We start from the raw sequence: 20836 nt of genomic DNA on the forward strand, positions 1-20836 counted from the left end.
ATCAATAATCTGTTTTTGAAATGACCGTGCAATTTTAGCCTTTATGATGGCGTGTGTTTAAATATGTCTATAACCACAACCTTTTTATTTTTCTTTTATTCGGGTTCAAATCCCCCCGGAATGGGTCAGGCTGGCAGTAGGTTTGTATGCTGCTCTACAACCTACAGAATTTGTAAAACATAATAAGAAGATGATAAGTAATAAAAGCAGGCGATTAAAACAGGTGACTTTTCAATTGTGAAATGGCAGAAAGTTGTGGAAGTTAAAATATAAAACAAAGGGTTGGTGCTGCTAATTAAATACATAGGAAGAAGACAAGTACACTAGCAGACAGACAATTGAGAAACACTGTGACAGTCTGGTTTCTGTTCGCAAGAGAGAGAAAAATCACACCCAGCAACAGTACAACAAATACCACCCATTTAAAACACTGCACTAAAAATTTCGCACAAAGAAGACACTTCACAGAGTAGGGCGGATGGGGGTGGCATGGACAGATGAGGGGGGGGGGGGGAAGGGGGGGAGCAGCCAGTGGAGGGAGAGTACTCATAAGGGGTGGGGCGGCAATGTCTTTGCAGAACTAGCTAATCATATTAATTGTAAATATATTCTTAGACAACTTACATGCGAGTGTGTCAACATGTGTGTCCCACTTTAGATTGCTTTGAATTGTTAAATCAAGGGATTTTAACACTAAAGTCTTTTTTACTAATTCATTCCCTTTGTATACTTTAATTTCATCATTAAAACTACTGTTGTTAAACTCCATGAGTCATGTTTTACTACCATTTACATTTGATGGATTTCATTAAAGTACTGTGCAATTTCATTTGTCACGTTATTACAATGGGTCTCTAGTTCATTAAATGATCCCTTTTTCCACACGATGGATGTATAATCTGCATACAGAACTATTTTGGAATTCTGAGTGCAACATCTTATGTCATTTACATAAATTAAAAACAGAAGAGGATCCCATACTGAGCCCTGGGCACTCCATTTTTATGTTAGTTATTTTGGATTTTTGAACATCTCTTTCAACTTTAAGCAGTACAAACTTTTTTGGGTTAACTCCTGCAAGATTTTATTATGTAATGAGAAGTGCCTCTGATTCCAATATTCCACACTTTTCTAACAGGATTGTGGCGCTCACACAGTTGAAAGCTTTCTCAACGTAGAGGTATACACCTGCAACATGTTGCTTGTTCTCGGTGCCACTTATTATATCTTCAATTAATTGAGCAGCTGCTGTGGTGGTTGTTTTACATATCAAGAAATAATTTTGATTTTCAAACATTATCTAGTGCATTAGGAGAGAGCTTATAATTCTGCTGTATATGACTTTCAACAATTTGGAAAAGACTGGAAGTATTGAGGTGGGTCTGTAGTTTTGAATTTTGAGTTTGCCCCGTTTCTTAAAGATTGGTGTTACTTAAGCTTTTTTTAGTCTGTCTGGGAAGGTGCCTGATTCTATTGCATTGTTTATTTCTACAGACACTCTTTGTCTGCACGCTTTTAATACATTAATACTGAGGCCATCATGCCTGTGAAATGGGAAGATTTTAGAGAGCTAATGATGTTAATTATTTCTTTGCAATTTGTGGGGGCTAGAAGTGTGTTATGCTCAGATGGATTTCCTTTAAAATTATACTGCAGGTTATTATTTTTGTCATTGATAGCTTCCCCCACTGAAGAAATATATTCATTGAATATGTTAGCAATTTCAAGTTCATCTTTTACTACCATCCCATCGTGGTCAATATTAAATTCTGTACAGCATTTGCCCTGCCTGTTATAAAATAGTTTTTCACTCCCAAGACACCAGTGATAACACTGTGTGAAGCCTGGAGCTTGTTTGCAACATAGCTGCTCCTGATCTGTATCAATAAAGCTTTATAATATTCATGATAAGTTCTGAAAACCTACTTTAGCTTGAGATTCAGTCTATTATTCAACATCGCACTATGGAATAATTTTAATTTTTCCCTTGCTTCAATGACATCATTACTTTTCAATATACTTCTGTTTATATTTTTAGTTTGTTCAACTTTTTTGGCTGCAAGGGGGCATGTGGCATCAAAACAATAGTAGAAGTCAGAAGCAAAGCTATCATAGGGAAACCTATTGTTCTAAAAATCATGATATGTGTGCTAACGTGGTCAGTCTATTGATGTTTTCATTATACATAATTCTTTTTCTTACATACAGTTTCTTTTTAGTGGCAAAGGGCATCTCATTTGCCTCCAATTGAAGCTGTACTGCATGGTGATCAGAGATGGCTGATTGTAGAACAGCTGTTCTGTAGGTAAGATGGGTCACATTTATTATTATATTATCCAGACATGTTTTGCTGTTGCTAATCTCACTAGTTGTCTCATGGATAACTCACGTCAGACTGAATCTATCAAATAGAAGGTGTAGCTTTTTGGTGTTGGCATCAATCTGTATTTATATCCCCTTCTATTATAGTACACTCCTGGAAATGGAAAAAAGAACACATTGACACCGGTGTGTCAGACCCACCATACTTGCTCCGGACACTGCGAGAGGGCTGTACAAGCAATGATCGCACGCACGGCACAGCGGACACACCAGGAACCGCGGTGTTGGCCGTCGAATGGCGCTAGCTGCGCAGCATTTGTGCACCGCCGCCGTCAGTGTCAGCCAGTTTGCCGTGGCATACGGAGCTCCATCGCAGTCTTTAAATCTGGTAGCATGCCGCGACAGCGTGGACGTGAACCGTATGTGCAGTTGACGGACTTTGAGCGAGGGCGTATAGTGGGCATGCAGGAGGCCGGGTGGACGTACCGCCGAATTGCTCAACACGTGGGGCGTGAGGTCTCCACAGTACATCGATGTTGTCGCCAGTGGTCGGCGGAAGGTGCACGTGCCCGTCGACCTGGGACCGGACCGCAGCGACGCACGGATGCACGCCAAGACCGTAGGATCCTACGCAGTGCCGTAGGGGACCGCACCGCCACTTCCCAGCAAATTAGGGACACTGTTGCTCCTGGGGTATCGGCGAGGACCATTCGCAACCGTCTCCATGAAGCTGGGCTACGGTCCCGCACACCGTTAGGCCGTCTTCCGCTCACGCCCCAACATCGTGCAGCCCGCCTCCAGTGGTGTCGCGACAGGCGTGAATGGAGGGACGAATGGAGACGTGTCGTCTTCAGCGATGAGAGTCGCTTCTGCCTTGGTGCCAATGATGGTCGTATGCGTGTTTGGCGCCGTGCAGGTGAGCGCCACAATCAGGACTGCATACGACCGAGGCACACAGGGCCAACACCCGGCATCATGGTGTGTGGAGCGATCTCCTACACTGGCCGTACACCACTGGTGATCGTCGAGGGGACACTGAATAGTGCACGGTACATCCAAACCGTCATTGAACCCATCGTTCTACCATTCCTAGACCGGCAAGGGAACTTGCTGTTCCAACAGGACAATACACGTCCGCATGTATCCCGTGCCACCCAACGTGCTCTAGAAGGTGTAAGTCAACTACCCTGGCCAGCAAGATCTCCAGATCTGTCCCCCATTGAGCATGTTTGGGACTGGATGAAGCGTCGTCTCGCGCGGTCTGCACGTCCAGCACGAACGCTGGTCCAACTGAGGCGCCAGGTGGAAATGGCATGGCAAGCCGTTCCACAGGACTACATCCAGCATCTCTACGATCGTCTCCATGGGAGAATAGCAGCCTGCATTGCTGCGAAAGGTGGATATACGCTGTACTAGTGCCGACATTGTGCATGCTCTGTTGCCTGTGTCTATGTGCCTGTGGTTCTGTCAGTGTGATCATGTGATGTATCTGACCCCAGGAATGTGTCAATAAAGTTTCCCCTTCCTGGGACAATGAATTCACGGTGTTCTTATTTCAATTTCCAGGAGTGTATTTACATGGCTGTTTGATACAAAAAATGTACTGTCAGTGTATATCAGCAAGTCAGAGAGATTTTTGAATAATGTATCCATACAAGCCCCAGGTGGCCTATACACACCAATAATTGCTTTATTTTCTCTGCCACCCCATTTTAGATTTATTGCAGCAAATTCTGTGATTCCTTTTGCTCAAAATGAACAGGGTGACACAGAAAATTGGGAACATTTCCACATTCCAATAAAACAAGAAGTGATGAAGGAAAGAAATTGCATTCATAGTAATTGAAATCTTATAACTTTGCCATTTACGAAAAATAGATAACATTTCTCATTTTTTAGAAATTATATCCTTTAGAATGCCTCATTATGTACGAATACATTCGTGAAATCTGCTGTTGAGATTACTCATTGACCGCTGCAATATCACAGCTGAGACACTGTGAACTGCATACCGAATACTCTGTTTTAACTTGTCCAGGGTTCTTGGTCGAGTCGTGTAGAACTTGCTCTTGAGGTAACCACACAAGAAAAAAATCACAAACAGCTAAATTTGGCCATCTAGGTGGCCAGGGAATGTTACCAAATCGTGAGATCACACAGTTGCCAAACAATTCTTGCTCATATGCCATTAATTGACATGCAGTGTGCGATGTCATTCCGTCCTGTTGAAACCAGGAAAGTAGTTCAGTGCAGGCGTAACGAAAGTTCATGACATTCCACGTAACAGTAATGGAATCAGTGGCCAGATAAACCACCAAAACATGCCTTATTTGCCTCTTGATATTCCCTGTTGGCTTCCTCTGGTGGAACGTCGTCATCCGTGGAGTCACTACTAATGTCGATTTTAAGACCATTTCAGATAATTCTAGACGACTAAAATTTGCACTAAATTTTTTACTTACATTCTTTTCTCACACAGTTTGCTTAAGTTCTTCTTGTCTAGGGTTCTGATTCTTGAAGCAGAAATTTTCCCATTTTAGGTTCTCATGGTTCCAATTGATGTAAATAATTTAAAAAACTGCATGAACAGAATTTTCTTTCTTTTTGGAATTTATTTGCTTCACATTTTACTATATCACACTGTCTTTTGAATTTTCACGTTAACAAAGCCGAAATTACATTGTTCCTCCAAAATACAGAAACGCGTCTGATCACATGAGAGGCATGTCCACTACTATATCCTCACCTTGCGGTATAACAATATTCCATATGGTCTATTAATTTTTTGACAAATGAATTTCTATTAATTTATAAATGAATCCTGAAATAAACACAATAAACAGTTCTAAATTGCATAATTAACAATAGAAATTTTAACTGTGCCAAATATTTCATACGAGGGCATTTAAAAAAGTAAAGATACAATGGCGCGCAGTCCTTAAATAGAACATTTATTTAGAAAACGTCAGTTACATCTTTTTAACTGGATTATTTGTTATTTTTCTACATAATCACTCCCGTTATCCAAACATTAGTTAAGTCAAGCTTTTGTATCTCACAGTCATAGAAGGTTGCCGCCTGTTATCGGAACCACATTTCAACTTCATCTTTGATTTCTTCGTCGTGGAGTGATTTTCCACCAAGATGTGACTTCAAGTAACAGAAGACACGGAAGTCGGTGGGCGCAATGTCCGGGCTGTATGGCGGATGGTCCAATACGTCCCATTTGAATTGTTTGAGTAGTGTTTTGGTTAGGAGCGCTGTGTGAGGCCGAGCATTGCCATGAAGCAAGCGGACTCCACTTGTCAGCATTCTCCTTCGACGTCGTTTCAAAGTCTAGCAATATGCAGCAGCATTAATTGTCGTTCCAGGAGGCATAAATTCCAACAGAAAAAGGCCTTGTCTGTCCCAAAAAACAGAAGCCACGATTTTCTTGGCTGATATTGACGTTTTGCATTACTTAGCTTTTGGTGAATTCGAATGGCTCCATTACATCGATTGTTGCTCGGATTTAGGTGTACGGTGATAAACCCATGTCTCGTCATCTGTCACAATGTTATCAAGGAACTCACCACCTGCTTCAGCATAGCGTGTGAGGAAGTCGAGTGCAAAGCCCATCCTTTTCTTTTTGTGTTCTTCCGCTAACAGTTTTGGAACCCAGTGCGCACACAATTTCCTGTACCCTAACTTGACAGTAACAACATCATAAAGAGTTGTCATTGACACGTCCGGTACGATCTGAAGCAATTCTTTCAATGTGAGAAGTCGATTCGCAGGAATTGCTTCCTCCGTTCTCCGAAGAAGGGCATCAGAGATCACAGATGGCCGACCTGTTGTTTGTTCGTCACGAACATCGGTCCTACCTTCAGAGAAATGACGACACCATTTCATTACATTATGTAGATTCATAATGTTCCCGTAAACAGAAACAATTTCTTTGTGAATATCCACTGGTCGCTGACCTTTTGCACGAAGAAAACGTTTGACGGAGCGCACTTCGCATTTGGCGGGATTCTGAATCGGCGCAGCCATTTTAAACGTGACCTACTCCAAGCAGAAGCAACGTTCATGAGAACCCCTCCTCAGTGCAGCACTCCGTGAAGAATGGGCAGCCATTCCCCTAAAAACCTTTCAGCACCTGATTGAACATATGTGGTATATGTTTTATTCATCTCATTACGTACAATTTTCAAATCATTTGATTTCAAGTACAGGAGACATGTCAAGGTTTTTTTTAAAGAGAAATACAAAAGTTTACATTACATTTTACATTTCTAAGTTACAGCTACACATGTACATAAAATAATACATGTAATACGATCCCAGTGTTCAGATTGTGAAGCTGTCCTCAATGAATTCATCGACAGAATAATAACTATTTTTCCACCAGATGAGTAAAGAGCAATATTTTCAGTGAACCAATCTCCATTTTAAATATATGCCTGTAAGAGTGGAAGCTGTCATCAAGGCTAAGGGTGGGCCATCGCCATATTGAATTCCAGCATTACCGATGGAGGGCACCACGAACTTTTAAGTCATTTTCAGCCAGGTGTCCTGGTACTTTTGATCATATAGTGTAAGTTCCATTGTAATCCTCCAGATGATATCTGTAGATGGCATTAGTTTGAAGACAGCAAATGTATTTGCAAAGGGAAGAGTGTGGGACAACGAAGAGTGACTGCGGAACAATGTGAATGAGTGAGACAGTCTTCCATGCATAGCCCCAAAAAGTCAGTGTGGAAGGCTGGTGTTGAATTAACAGTTCCAGTGAAGTCCGTGTGGAAACTTCTAACGAGACACTTACAACTGTAGCCTTATCATTTGCAATTGTTACAAGCTCTATAGTCCTCCGACTGGGGTTTATATGCTAACATTGCAAACAAAATGCTGTTCCATGATGGTGAGAATTTTCTGGATTGTGACTTCTTCAGTGATGAATTGACATTTCACGTAAGTGGAAATGTGAACACACAGAAGATGTGCATTTGGGAATCAGTTATATGTGCACGAGATTGTGCAGTTATAAGAAGGCCCCCCTAAATTGAATGTGACTCTTGCCACGACAGTAACTCTTGCGAGAACAGTAACCGTGACATGGACAGTTATAGATATCACTTCATATATGACTTATTCAGTTGAAAAATTGAACATGTTACTTTGAAATAAAAACAGTAGAAGTCATATTTCCTTGTCATATTGTGACTCTAGCATTTAACATGCTTCTGTAACAATGGCTAAACTCATCCAGCCCTGTGTTAAACAGTGAAGCTTATTTCGTCTATATTCAGAATTATCCATTGCAACAGTCTTTGCACCTTAATTTAACTTCCAATTACTGATAATTGAAAACTGTTCCTTTTGAAATAATAATTAAATCGAGACCCTAAGCTGTCGACAGGCGTTGATATACACCAGCGGGGACAGCTGAAAATGTGTGCCACAACCGGGACTCGAAACCGGGAACTCCTGCTGACATGGCAGACGCTCTGCCCATCTGAGCCACCGAGGGCACAGAGGATAATGCGACTGCAGGGATTTATCCCTTGCACATTCCCCGTGAGACCCACATTCCCAGCTTAACGTCCACACACTTCATTTGTAGTGCCCCTGCCCATTACACCCATTACTCGTGGCATACAATCTTACTGAGTCCCGTAAGAGTTGGGGCAGTGCGTGTGCATCCAGCACAGGAGGAGGAGGTCAATGGCCGGTTAGCCTTAACTATACGAAAATGGTATCTGTTCTTTCAGACATGTCCAAAAGGACACATGAAGGTGGTAATCAAGTTCCTGCACAAAAGTTACTGATTCAGAAACACAGTACAGTAAATATCAAAAGTAATCCCACACACCTTTACATGAATTAACTGAATTACTCAAACACCTATCTCCTATGAACTGAAGTAACGCTTTCAACTCTTAATCATTGTTTCTAGCAAATTCTGGATACTATTTTCTCAGCAACACAACTGTGCTTGCCTGCTGTGTGCTGAAGTCCACCAATGGCCTTACATCCACTCTGACTTAGTATATGAGCAGTAGTGCTGGAGCATTTTTGACATTATACAGCAAAACACCACTACTTCCAGGAAAAAAAATTGCCTTTCAGCCTCAACAATTCCAGAGTCAGCTGTAAGAAAAGAGTACTACATCATAACATAAAAGCTAGCAGTGCCCTTAGAAGTTATACAGAACAAATAGTGTATTAAAAAGACATTATAAGATGAATGTCAGCAAAAGTAAAGCAAGTTTATTGGCATGTAGTTGAATTAAATTAGGCGGTGCTGAGGGAATTTGATTAGAAACTGAGGCACTAAAAATAACAATTGTTCCATTGTTTGAGGCATTAAAAATATTAGACAAGTTCTGTTATTTGTGCAGTCCAAGGTGGAGGGGATATAAAATGCTCACTGGATTTAGCAAGGCAAGAATTTTTCAAAATGATGCATTTGTTAGCATTTTATGTAAATTTAAATGTCAAGAAGTCTTTTCTGGTTGTCTGGAGTGTTCCTTTTTACAGATGTGTAATGTGGATGATGGAACAGAAGCATTTTAAATGTCGTGATACAAAAGAATACTGAAGATTTGGTGGGTATACCGTACAACTAATGAGGAGATACTGAAACAAACCAGGGAAAAGAAAGAAACTTTTGGCAAAACCTGACTAAAAGAAACAATTAGTTAATGGGACACACAGTAAGACATTCGGTTATTCGAGGAAGTGTTGGGAGTAAAAATTGTAGGCAGAGGGAGAGACTGAGGCTTTACTGCAGTAAGCAGGTTCAAATGGATGGAGGTTGCAGTAGTTTTGTGGTGATGGAGAGGCTTCCACGGAGCAGACAAGTGTGGAGAGCTGTGCCAGAACCTCATTCAGGCTGAAAACTACAATCATCCACTCTCCATTTGTTGATACTTGTGTTGTGGTTACTTCTTAGAACACACGGTTTATGTAATATTGTTAAGAGTTTTGATAGCACAAGCAAGAATACTCAGTCATTGATTTCATAATTACAAAAATCTCTCTGATAATATAAATGATAAATATAACATTTTACCAAATATTTACTTAAAAGCTATGGAAGATAGCCTACTGAGTAAAACAAGGATAATAAAGGAAAAGGGATGGCATATGTCACAGTTGATTAAGCATTTACTTCTGTCCTGCAAAAAACTAAAACATCTTTGTGGTATTAGCAGAGATCCACACAGGCTGGTATTACACTATCTAATTTCTTTGTCCAATATCTTTGTCAAATATCTTTGTAAAAGAAATTTGATGGTGTAATAGGGAACTTTGTCAAATGTTGTCAAATATTTGATCAAATCTAGGGCCTCGCTATAGATTTGATCAAAGAAGTCGCTTGTCTTCTGTTCACTGCAATGTGATATGCTACCACGTGGAGCGCCTAGCATCGCTTCAGCGTTCTGTCATCTGTAGTGCATTTGTAAACATGACGGGAAAATACAATTGGTGTGTGGCATCTACCACAGAATTAAGAGAGGTGTATGAAACTGAGGGAATTAGATTAGGAAATGAGACACTTAAAGTAGTAAAGGAGTTTTGCTATTTGGGGAGCAAAATAACTGATGATGGTCGAAGTAGAGAGGATATAAAATGTAGATTTAAAATGGCAAGGAAGGCGTTTCTGAAGAAGAGAAATTTGTTAACATCGAGTATAGATTTAAGTGTCAGGAAGTCGTTTCTGAAAGTATTTGTATGGAGTGTAGCCACGTATGGAATGAAACATGGATGATAAATAGTTTGGACAAGAAGAGAATAGAAGCTTTCGAAATGTGGTGCTACAGAAGAATGCTGAAGATTAATTGGGTAGATCACATAACTAATGAGGAAATGTTGAATAGGATTGGGGAGAAGAGAAGTTTGTGGCATAACTTGACTGCAAGAAGGGACCGGTTGGCAGGACATGTTCTGAGGCATCAAGGGATCACCACTTTATTACTGGAGGGCAGCGTGTAGGGTAAAAATCGTAGAGGGAGACCAAGAGATGAATACACTAAGCAGTTTCAAAAGGATGTAGTTGCAGTAGGTACTGGGAGGTGAAGAAGCTTGCACAGGACAGAGTAGCATGGAGAGCTGCATCAAACCAGTCTCAGGACTGAAGATCACAATAACAACATGAAGCTGATAAGGTGATTTACAATGTGAGGCACCCTGAATAGAAAAATAGATTACGAAGATTGGAGATCTACAAATATATAGCAGAGGTTATTAGCCGTGACATACGGCCTGGGTGTACAGCTGACTACAATAAAAAGAAAATTAATGGCCTCAGCACAAGTTAATCCTACGAGAAAGCAAAAGTATATATCGACGTATTTCTTTCTTTTTATTTATGCAAGTAAAGTTCACATGTCATACAAATGATTAGCATTAATTTGTTCACTGCAGCACCTTGAAGCATACTCAGAGAAGCATCGTCTGCCAGTACAACAAGCTTCCTGCCTTCAGGAATGTTTTGAATAGATCAGTCAATGAGACACTCCCATAGTTTGCTTTTTGAAAACACTCCGGCATCACCAACATGCCCATTAGTTCCTACATTAACATAGAAAAATTTGTAGGAAGCATCTACCATGGCAAATAAAATGATACTGTTGAAGGATTTGTAATTGAGAAAGTGAGATCCAGTAGCTTGTGGGCATTTAGTATGAATATGCTTTCCATCCATTGCTCCTATAGTATTATAACAGTTCCACTTCATCTCAAAATCCTCTGCCATTTGCCCCCACCCTTCTCTGCTTGTGGGTACCTGTAAATAAGATTTATGTATGTGCAAGCAAGTATGTAACTAATGGCTTTCATCTCTTATTTTGTAGCACGAGATGCGAGAGCCTTCTGTTGCATACCGTGAGCCACAGCCACAGCCCGAGCATCAAGAGCGGCCTCCCACAAAAAGAAGGAAAGGTACAACAGACGTCATTGTGGAGTCCACCAGGACATTGAAGGCTGTGGCTGATACGGCCAGAACTCTGCCCCAGCCTGTCCAAGGAGACCAATACAGTGCCCTTGCCACCCACATCACAGCTGAACTGCGTGAGATGGATAATGTGGGTAGTAAGAAATTTACAACTGCCACAAGTCACGGTTTGCAGTGGTATTTGATGGACAGGTGGGATTTGCTGCATTTGACAACACAACAAGCATGACCATCCACCTCTGGGTATATCCAGGCTGCCTTGCAGCAGGCTGGTATATAAGAGAATACCATATAATTTTTTTGTAGCTCTCCAATCTTCTTAATTTATTTTTGTACTCAGGATGCCTCATGTTGTTAAACACCTAATCGGCTTCATACATCTCTATTAATTTTGTAGTTTCAGACACCAATTGGTACATGCTGTGTTAATAAAATAAATGAAATAAAGATTGATCTTAATGAACATAAAGTGTATTGAACATTTATTTACCTTCAGAGCTTGGCCCTTTAGTGCTTTATATGTTGCTTCACACGTTTCAGTTATTATTTACTTAATATGCACTGTGGAATTCGAGTGCTGTACTGTAAGCTAGAGTAACTTTCTCCTGTAGCAAGGAATCGGAGTGTTACAGTGGGCCTGTCTTCTGCAGATATAGCAGTTCTTAAGTGAGTATTGTGCTTTGATATAAGAGGACTCACTTCACTGAGCACATACTGAAATGTATGCTTATCCATTCTTAAGTAATTGATGTACGACTTGACATCCTCCACTATAAGCTCAAATAACAAGTTTTGTCAAATGCTTGTATTGTCTCGTCGTGAAACACACGGCTTCACCCAGGTACGTTTCCTTTTTTTCACCCACATCTGTATCACATGTGCACACAGTGCAATTGTGGTATGTGCAACTGTTGCGGTTAATAACAAGTTGTTGTTGTTGTCAGCCATCTTAAACTTTGACAAAAAATATGACGACAGCGTAGTAACTTTTTTTTAGTGCCGTGTCAAAGATCTTTGTCAGATATATTTGACGAATATTTGATCACCTCTTTGAACAAATCTTGGACAAAGTAATTTGATATTGTAATACCGGCCTATCCCTTTAATACTATAAAGGTTACAAGAAGACAAAATAAGAAACTAAAAGTTGCAAAAAATGTGGGAAACCAGATTACTGTCTTCAAACAGTCAGGAGCATGTGAAAGATAATTAATCCTTGCACTGCACACTTGAATTGAATTACCTTGCACCTCACACTGGGGTCCACTGGACACCAGTTAAATGTTATCATATACCATGCATTTGAAGCTCATTAATATATATATTGGACTGTCTTATGTATATGGGACATTGTAAATACTATTTAGTTACCTTTAGTGTTTTTTTATTATTACAACAACGAGTAACACATGATGTATATAAAATGAGTGTAGTATTGTTAATAAATAACATTTTGTATTTCTTTATGTTTAACTTTCTCATATCTGAATGTGTATAATGCAACACAATGTCTTATTTGACTTTATTTAGTTAATTTCCCTTTTACAATCTTAGCAACAGTTTTGTTTTTCTGTTCCTTTTCTTTGAAAGTAGTGAACATCTCAGTTTGCTAACACCTCAGTTTGCTGGTTAGAGGTTCTGGTCCGTCTGGTGCCACAGTATCTATTTTCGGTATTTCTTCTAGAGTTCTCTTCACATTCCTCCATTGTGTAGGTATATTCCAATGTAGCCCTTAGGTGAGGTGCAATTAAGTTCCATGCCAGTTCATGCAGAAATTTCCTTCATGGCTTCTTTACGTCTGTGCTGGAAAGGGTAAAGAGAATCATAGCGTTTCTCCCACTTTGACTGAGAATGCCACAGAAAACCCACATAGGCCATCTTCTTGTTGCGTGTGCAGTGGTGTAAGTTTTGCATAGCTGATCAGAAGTGTCAGTATCACCTTTTGTTTTATTGTATGAAATTATCATTTCAGGTTTTCCTGTTGTGTTGTTGATGTTGTTTGAGTAGAGCATGGTGTACAGCAAGAGAACAACTTTATTCCTCTTTGCGACATGTATATTCTGAATGGGCATCTGCCATGGAAGCCCATTAGCTGCTTGTCTGTTGTGCAGTAATCGAAAGGGGTCTATAGGGATTTGCAGTTGTCAATAAATTTAGTCCAGATGTACCAAATGGGTGAATATATTTCTTCTTGTTTTCTTTGCATGCTGGTTGCTTTGTCATCAAATCTTAGGCAACTAGTGGAAGACTGAAATCCCCTTTGTGACGTTGTATCGTGAAACAGCATTGCCAAATTTAACAGACCAGTTCTCTTCTACACTGGTGTGAGCTGCTTTGTTTACACCACAGGGATACAAGAGTCCAATGGCAGCTCTTAGCTCTACAGAATTTTTGTAGTGTTATGATAACTTTCCGCATTTCCAGTTGAAGAACATTTGCAAGTAATTTTGGTGTTTGTGTAAGTGACAATCTTGTCTAGCATTTCATCTGTCACTAATAACTGCCATGCTTCAATTGGACTAGAAATAGACCCTGTTTGATCCTTTGGTCTTGGGAGGTGAGTAACTAAATTTCTGGATTTAATTCTTCCTGTTTTAGATGGTACAGTTGAAGACCACTTACAGCCATTCTTACCTAGAAGGATGGAACGATGTTTGCATTGGAAGAACTACCACGGGTATCATCGTCGTCGTTTCCACCCTCTTCCGTACCTAATAGTTCCTGTATTTTGACAAAATCAGGATCTTCATCAGAATCTATGCCTCCAAATGAATCGTCTTCATGGTCCAACTCATCTATAAATGTATTATGTAGATCGTCATCTGTAACGAGTCCATTTACTCATTGTAACTGAAAAAAAATAGGGCAACATTGAAAGGAAACAGTTATAAGTTACACACAATATATATTTCAATATTGTATACTTACCAATTTATTATTTTCAATAAGCATGAATGAGCTACTCAGAATGGACTCTGGGGTAATGTAAACACTATGGACATTCAACAATCTTTACAGCTTTACACTGTCATGTAGACCCTACGGACATTCAACAATCTTTACAGCTTTACACTGCCACAACAACAATGCAAATGTTTGAGTTAACATCGCATATGTGTAGGCAGTGTTACCAACTTAATATACACTACTTTCAATAAACTGTTGCTAACATACTCTTTGTAATACACAATAAAAATTACGCTGGGGTCTGTAGGATCCCAGTGTGCAGTGCGAGGGTTCACAAAGAAACGGGAAATTTGTCAGTCAACAATAGCACACACCTAAAGCTAAAAGTAATTAACGGAGTATCAAAAGGTCTCATAGCTGTTAGTAGCATTGTCAATACATGTTTTACGAACATATGACAGATGTACACAAAATGACAAAATTGATCCCCTGCAGGAACTAAAGCACTCCTCAATGAACTCATGTGGTTTCTATCCTACAACAGATCAAGAGATTTAAAGCATTGCCACATAGTTTATTTATCTCTGATAAAAGGCAGTTTCCTGGATAGAATGATATTAGCCATAGACTTGCCACTATACAAAAATAGAGATCCAATGTGCTGTGTCAACCGCAGACCATTTTCTCAGAAGTTCCTGAGAAAATAAAGTACTTCAGATTTATGCCGTATTTTGAAGAAGAAAAGAATGGCATCATAAATAGCAGATGATTTGAACTGCAGAAAGGAAAATCAATAGTTTCTGTGTATTTGAATGTGTAAATCATTCACAGGTATTAGATCATTGGCAAAATCCTCATGATATATTTTATGACTACTGTGTGACTTACGGAAAGCTTTTGACCTATTTGATCGCGATGATTCAATAAGGAGACTTCATTAATTTGGGATTAGAGGAACAGCTCTTAGTACTGTTAAGTCATACCTGCAAAATAGAAAACAGTAGAAACACAATTAGAACAATAACAATAATTACTTGGATTTTAACAAATGAGTCATTCCGTACCATAAGGCAGCATATTAGGATCCCTAATGTTTCTGAGATAAATATGCAGAGATAAACATACTTAGCTCTTAATACTGAAAGTGACATTATTGTATTTGCAGGTGGTACCACCAGCATAACCAGTGCCGCATTTTAGTTGATGCCGTAACAAAAAGCAAAATGATATTTGATTCTATCACTCAGTGACTTGGAATCAATAGACTAATTCTCAGTAAAGAGAAAACTAAAACAATGTTTGAGGACAACAGAAGAAGACTACCGGAGTCATCTCAGTAACAAGAATGCTTCAAAAAACAAAATTCTTAGGCCTCACCATGGATAACAGTTTACTGTGGAAAGACTTAATCGGTATCATAACAAGCAAACTGAGTTCAGCTATATTTGTTCTTGAGGACAATAAACAGCTAGTAACAGATGCTGCTATGTGAATGCTGTTGATGTTATCGTGACCTATGGAATTGAAATATGAGGTCAGTCAAGTGATGCAAAAGAAATATTCAAACTGAAAAATGTAAGCATTAGAATGACGACCAATGCAAGAAGATCCAACAGCTGTAGGCAACAGTTGAAAAAATTGAAATTTCAACTTTCTGCAATATTTATGTACTCAAAATACTATTGTTTGCATAGGAACATAGAAACAAGTTCAATAAAAATGAAGTTATACATAACCATCCTAGCAGAAACTGTATAAATTTAAGGTTTCTTTCACATAACATGGCTTAGCTTCAGAAGAAGCCAATAAAACTGTACAGTTCATTTCATATTCCAAATACCAGCTTGTGAGCGAAGTGTAAACAAACATAAAACTGTTGCTTATAAGGATACATTTCCATTTTTTCAATGAATACGTACCATATGCAAAAAGAAATTGGAAATAGGCACACAGTGTGGTATGAAACGTAACAGCTATGGCGTTACTGCTTCATTAAGGTTTGTTACCAGCAGTTTCAGTCACATTAATTAATAGAGAAGCTAATAGCATGTCAACAACAATCCTAAGGATTGCCAAATATGGGCAATATCAGTAATGGTACACTTTGGAAAATGTGATCATGATGTAAAGCTACAGAATATATTCCTTATACCTTAAGTGACTGTTTATTTCTTTATTGTATGGCATACATTGGTATTATTATACAATTTAATCACAAATTGGCATCCAGGCATTGAATATAATCGATAGCCTCCTCTGTTGCGGCAAGGAAGTCGATGAAGGTTCGCTCGTGAGCTCGAACTGGCCATTCTTCCACTATGTTCTGGGTTGTTATATTTACATGTCTATTTTCATAGTGAATGAGACCGCTCTGCAACAAAATTAATATGTTATTTGATGTACAAAATTCATTGCAATTCTTTAATTTTCTGTTTTTCACTATTGTGTTATTGTTAAAAAGTGTACATAAGACCCTTGAGGAATCACTGTTGTACTCCCAGTTGTGCTTGAAGTATCTATGTGGCACCTGTGCTGATCAGTTTAGTAAATCAATTCTAAAAGGCACACATTGTGCCAACTTTGTACAGTTTACCTGGAAATAAGCAAGACAAAAACTGAAGACTATGTGGTGCGTGAATTAATGTGGGCATTACTACCTACTTGTCAGTATTTGTAACACCAGAACCTTTGTTTATTCTTGTTTTCTACAGCAGGTCAACTCTTTGAAGCAGATAACACGGGTTAAGTACTTGATCTCAGCCAAAGAACTTTTTACAGGAAAACTTCGCAGATAAAACTAAAATGTGCATATTGAGATGGGCAGTAAATTCAAGATATGTTCTTATGTATTGTGAATTGAAATACAATGTGTGTAATTAGACTGCAGAGTAAGTAAAAAATATGTAATTATGTATGAAGCTATAGTGTATAAAGTCACTCCTGTGATAATTAACTAGAATATGTGATTGTTATTGTGTAAAACTGGCATATGAAATATGTACTTGGATCTGATCCATATATCAGCTAAATAAATAAACACAAATGGTTTATAGTTTCATTTTTCCTACATTGTATGAATGCCACAAATATTAACCATCACATTTGGAATTCTTATGTCTGTCTCCAGATTATTCCTGAAATACAATCAGTTTCTCTGTAACAGTGGAGTGATGTAGCCTACATATGTTAAGTAGAGGCTTGAAAAAGTAAGGGTGCTTATGATCTCACCATTTAGCCCCATAATACACCAATCATATCTCATTCAAAGTAAGTTGGACCTGCAAACTTACTTTGTGTCCAAATGGTACATTTCTCAGTATGGGTTATTTGTCAAAACTTCATCTACTTGTCTCCTCCAGAGCACCTGGAAGTATACAACAGGACTTGTGAAACACACTGTATAGAGCCTATTTACCTGATATATTGAGGCTTTTCTTTCTAAATACCCAATAATGCCAAAAATGACAACAGCTTTTTTTTTCCTTCAGTAGGTGTGAATTTTTCACTGATAAATGCTCTCACACAGTCAATATTTATTATGCAATACTTGTATTGACCACATGAGAGTGGTTTTGACACTTTGCACAATATTTGACTATTGAAGGAGTTGGCAGAGCTTTAGTAATATTGACTCTTGCTCAGTATCTCAGTATACTTCGGAATATATTGTACCATGTAAAGGTGATATTGTGTTAAGCAGTTTCTGCCGGGTCTTGGTGATATGCAGACAACCAATACAACATTGCCATGTGAATGCATACATCAGCAAAGACAGATGACAGCAATCATCCACTCAAGTATATTCAGGGCAGTAGTTTTATTAGATATTAAATGCTTATTCAGCAATTAACTGTTGAAACTAGATAAAAGTATGTAAATGCAGGGAAATAACACTGCAGCTGCTTGTGCATTCATTTCACAAACTTGTATTATACAGGATGAACACTTCTAAAACTGATACACTGCAGGGACAGGTTCCTGACTGAAATGGAATAAGAGAGGTCATATGAACATGTGTCTGGAAATGCATTATTGACATGATAAATTGTGCTGATGAATGAAAGTTCCTGTGTCCACATGCCATGTGTTACTTGTGTGTTCCAGGCAGCATGATTGATGCAGAGAACTGTAAGCAGCAGAATAGTTTGGTATTTATGTTGAGAACAAGCTGAGGTGGTCCAGAGGCAGCACGACTGTACCAAACAGAATGTCCTCACAGACACCAACCACATCACACAACATTTCAAGACCTTTTTGGGAATTTGTGTGATGATGGGTCCTTTCAGACAGATTAACATACAGGGAGGCAGTGGCATGTGTGTTCATCAGATTTGGATGACTGGGTTCTACAGGATACGGAGACAAACCCTAATACAAGGTCCAGGCAAGTGGCCCACCAACACCGTTTAAACCAAAGTACAATTATGTGTATCCTGCATGACAACCCCTATTATCCCTATCACCTGCAGTGAGTGAAAGGATTATCAGCAGTGGATTTCCCTCTGTGGGAAGGATTTGGTTGATGGTTGTTGCATCAGATCACCGCAATTATGGGATTTCCTTCAGCAGTCTTCTTTACTGATGAAGCAATCTTTATCAGAAGTGGCATCATTAATTAATCTACATAGTCACCGTGTGTGGGCTACAGAAAATTCTCGGTGAATTGTTGAAGTGGTTCAACAGCAATGATTGAGAATCATCATTTGAGAATTGATTCTTGGTGACCACATACTTGGACCAGTTTTTATTTCTCAATGCCTCAACAGAGGAATGTACCTGGACTTTCTCAAAAATGCTCCGGATGGACTGCTTGAGAATGTGCCTTTAACTGTACGACAGGTTCTGTAGTTTCTGCGCAGTAGAGTACCACTATACTTCCGTATTACAGTTTGCTCACATCTGCACAGCATCCTCCCCAGACACTGAATGGGACACGGGGGCCTTGTAGCATCTCCTACTTTCTCACTGGACTTAAACCTCCTGGATTTTTACCCCTGGGGGTATCTGAAAACCTTTGTGTATGCTGCACCAGTTCCTGTCGAACAGACCCTTCGACAGCATGTTCACGATGCTCATGACACGATTCGGAGAGAGGCCGGAACATGCGAAAGAGTGTGGCAGGATACAGTGTGGCATGTGAATTCACCCACTGCACCCCGTGAAGGCCATTTTGAACACCTGTTGTGATGTGGATGTTGTCCAGCTCAGTAGTGTGACCCAGAAGGAAATCTTGTCATTACAGGCACACTGTCCATTGTAGGACACACGTTCATAGAACCTTTTTTCCTCCAATTCCAGTCAGGAATCCACCCATGCAGTTCGTCAGTTTTTTTATTGTCCATCCTGTATACTGCCGAAATAAATAACAGCACGGCCTACGGTAGTGATCCTCTGTGACAGCGGCAATCGAACTTAACTGCTCGAGAGCCAGTGTAGGTACTGTGGAGCAATCATCAGGGCTGCATATGTACCAATCTTATTATTAACTGGTAACCTACAAAAATTAGTATGTCATGAGCTCCCAGTAGACTAGCTGCAGCAGGTTGGGGGCTGACGGCTTACTGTTGAAAGTCAGCACCATTCGGAAAACTTTGTGTCTACTGTTCTTTGTTTCAGATTGTGCTTGACAGAGAATTGTTGCATTGATTGCACGTTGGATGATTAATTGATTAATAACAATAATTGTTATATTTAAATGCATTATGTAATATGAGAGAAGATCGCAAATGTTTACTGAATTATTTGAATTAATTTTCTTTCTACTCACTGCACTGTATTGCAAAAGCCTTCATTTACTTTCATATTCGTAGTTACAATTATGTACACATTTACAAATCCATGTTACTTCCATTTGAAATTTATACCATAGCAACTCATTGGTATGGGCTGTACACATCCTTGAGCTATGAGTACTGGATGGCAACTAAACATTCTCCCTCTCTCATCTTCCCCTGAGGTAAGAGGCCAACTTTACTAAGCCCGTGCTTGAATTTACAAACATTAATTAAAATCAAGCTCATCTTAAAATAACACACACTCTCTCTTTAAGTATTTCTACTTGTTGCAGAGAGAAAACTGCACTGTTAATTAGATGTTATCACTAGTTGACGTTGTAGGATTTGGCTGTTAACTGCTATACACATATTATTATAAAATACAACTGAGAACCACAGGCCACATTTGAGGAGCACGGCTGTACAATAATGTATCCTCCTCTTTTCAGGATTATATTATAGACCATTCAAGCATTGTGGAAAACGAAATCCAATTGTTATATGAACAATGTCTTTTCAACGTATATAAGATGTTCCAAAATTCACCAATTCTTTGAGACATGAAGGAGCTAACTGGGCAGTTCAATGACTGCAACTGACTTCAGGAAGTGGGTTTAACAATTTACACACAAAAGAATATTACATCAGAAATCTCCTTATCAAATTACAATAGATATGTTTTTCAAATTTGTAGTTATATGAACTGGCCATTTGAAAATCCCCATACTAAATATTCACATACAGTGTTATACAATGGCACAAAATATCCATTAGTTATATTTTTAATAAAGATTAGAGGTCTTCATTATAAGTGATGTCCTTTTTGGATAAACAAAGTTTACATTCTAAAATACATACCACTTTGTACAAGTTCAGTCTTGCTTCAAACAATAAA

The 20836-nt window shown here is 39.1% G+C and overlaps 1 long non-coding RNA gene across 1 annotated transcript in view; it reads left to right on the forward strand.

Annotated features, from left to right (window-relative positions):
* LOC126108874 (uncharacterized) overlaps positions 1-11248 on the forward strand; it is a 72870-nt gene extending 61622 nt beyond the window's left edge. Inside the window, exons 2-3 of the long non-coding RNA XR_007523645.1 lie at positions 2220-2305; positions 11160-11248. This is a non-coding gene — a long non-coding RNA (uncharacterized LOC126108874). The remainder of the gene's footprint in view (positions 1-2219; positions 2306-11159) is intronic.
* Positions 11249-20836: the final 9588 nt, after the last annotated feature.

The sequence above is a fragment of the Schistocerca cancellata genome, chromosome 11, assembly GCF_023864275.1.
Source record: "Schistocerca cancellata isolate TAMUIC-IGC-003103 chromosome 11, iqSchCanc2.1, whole genome shotgun sequence".
Lineage (NCBI taxonomy): Eukaryota > Metazoa > Arthropoda > Insecta > Orthoptera > Acrididae > Schistocerca > Schistocerca cancellata.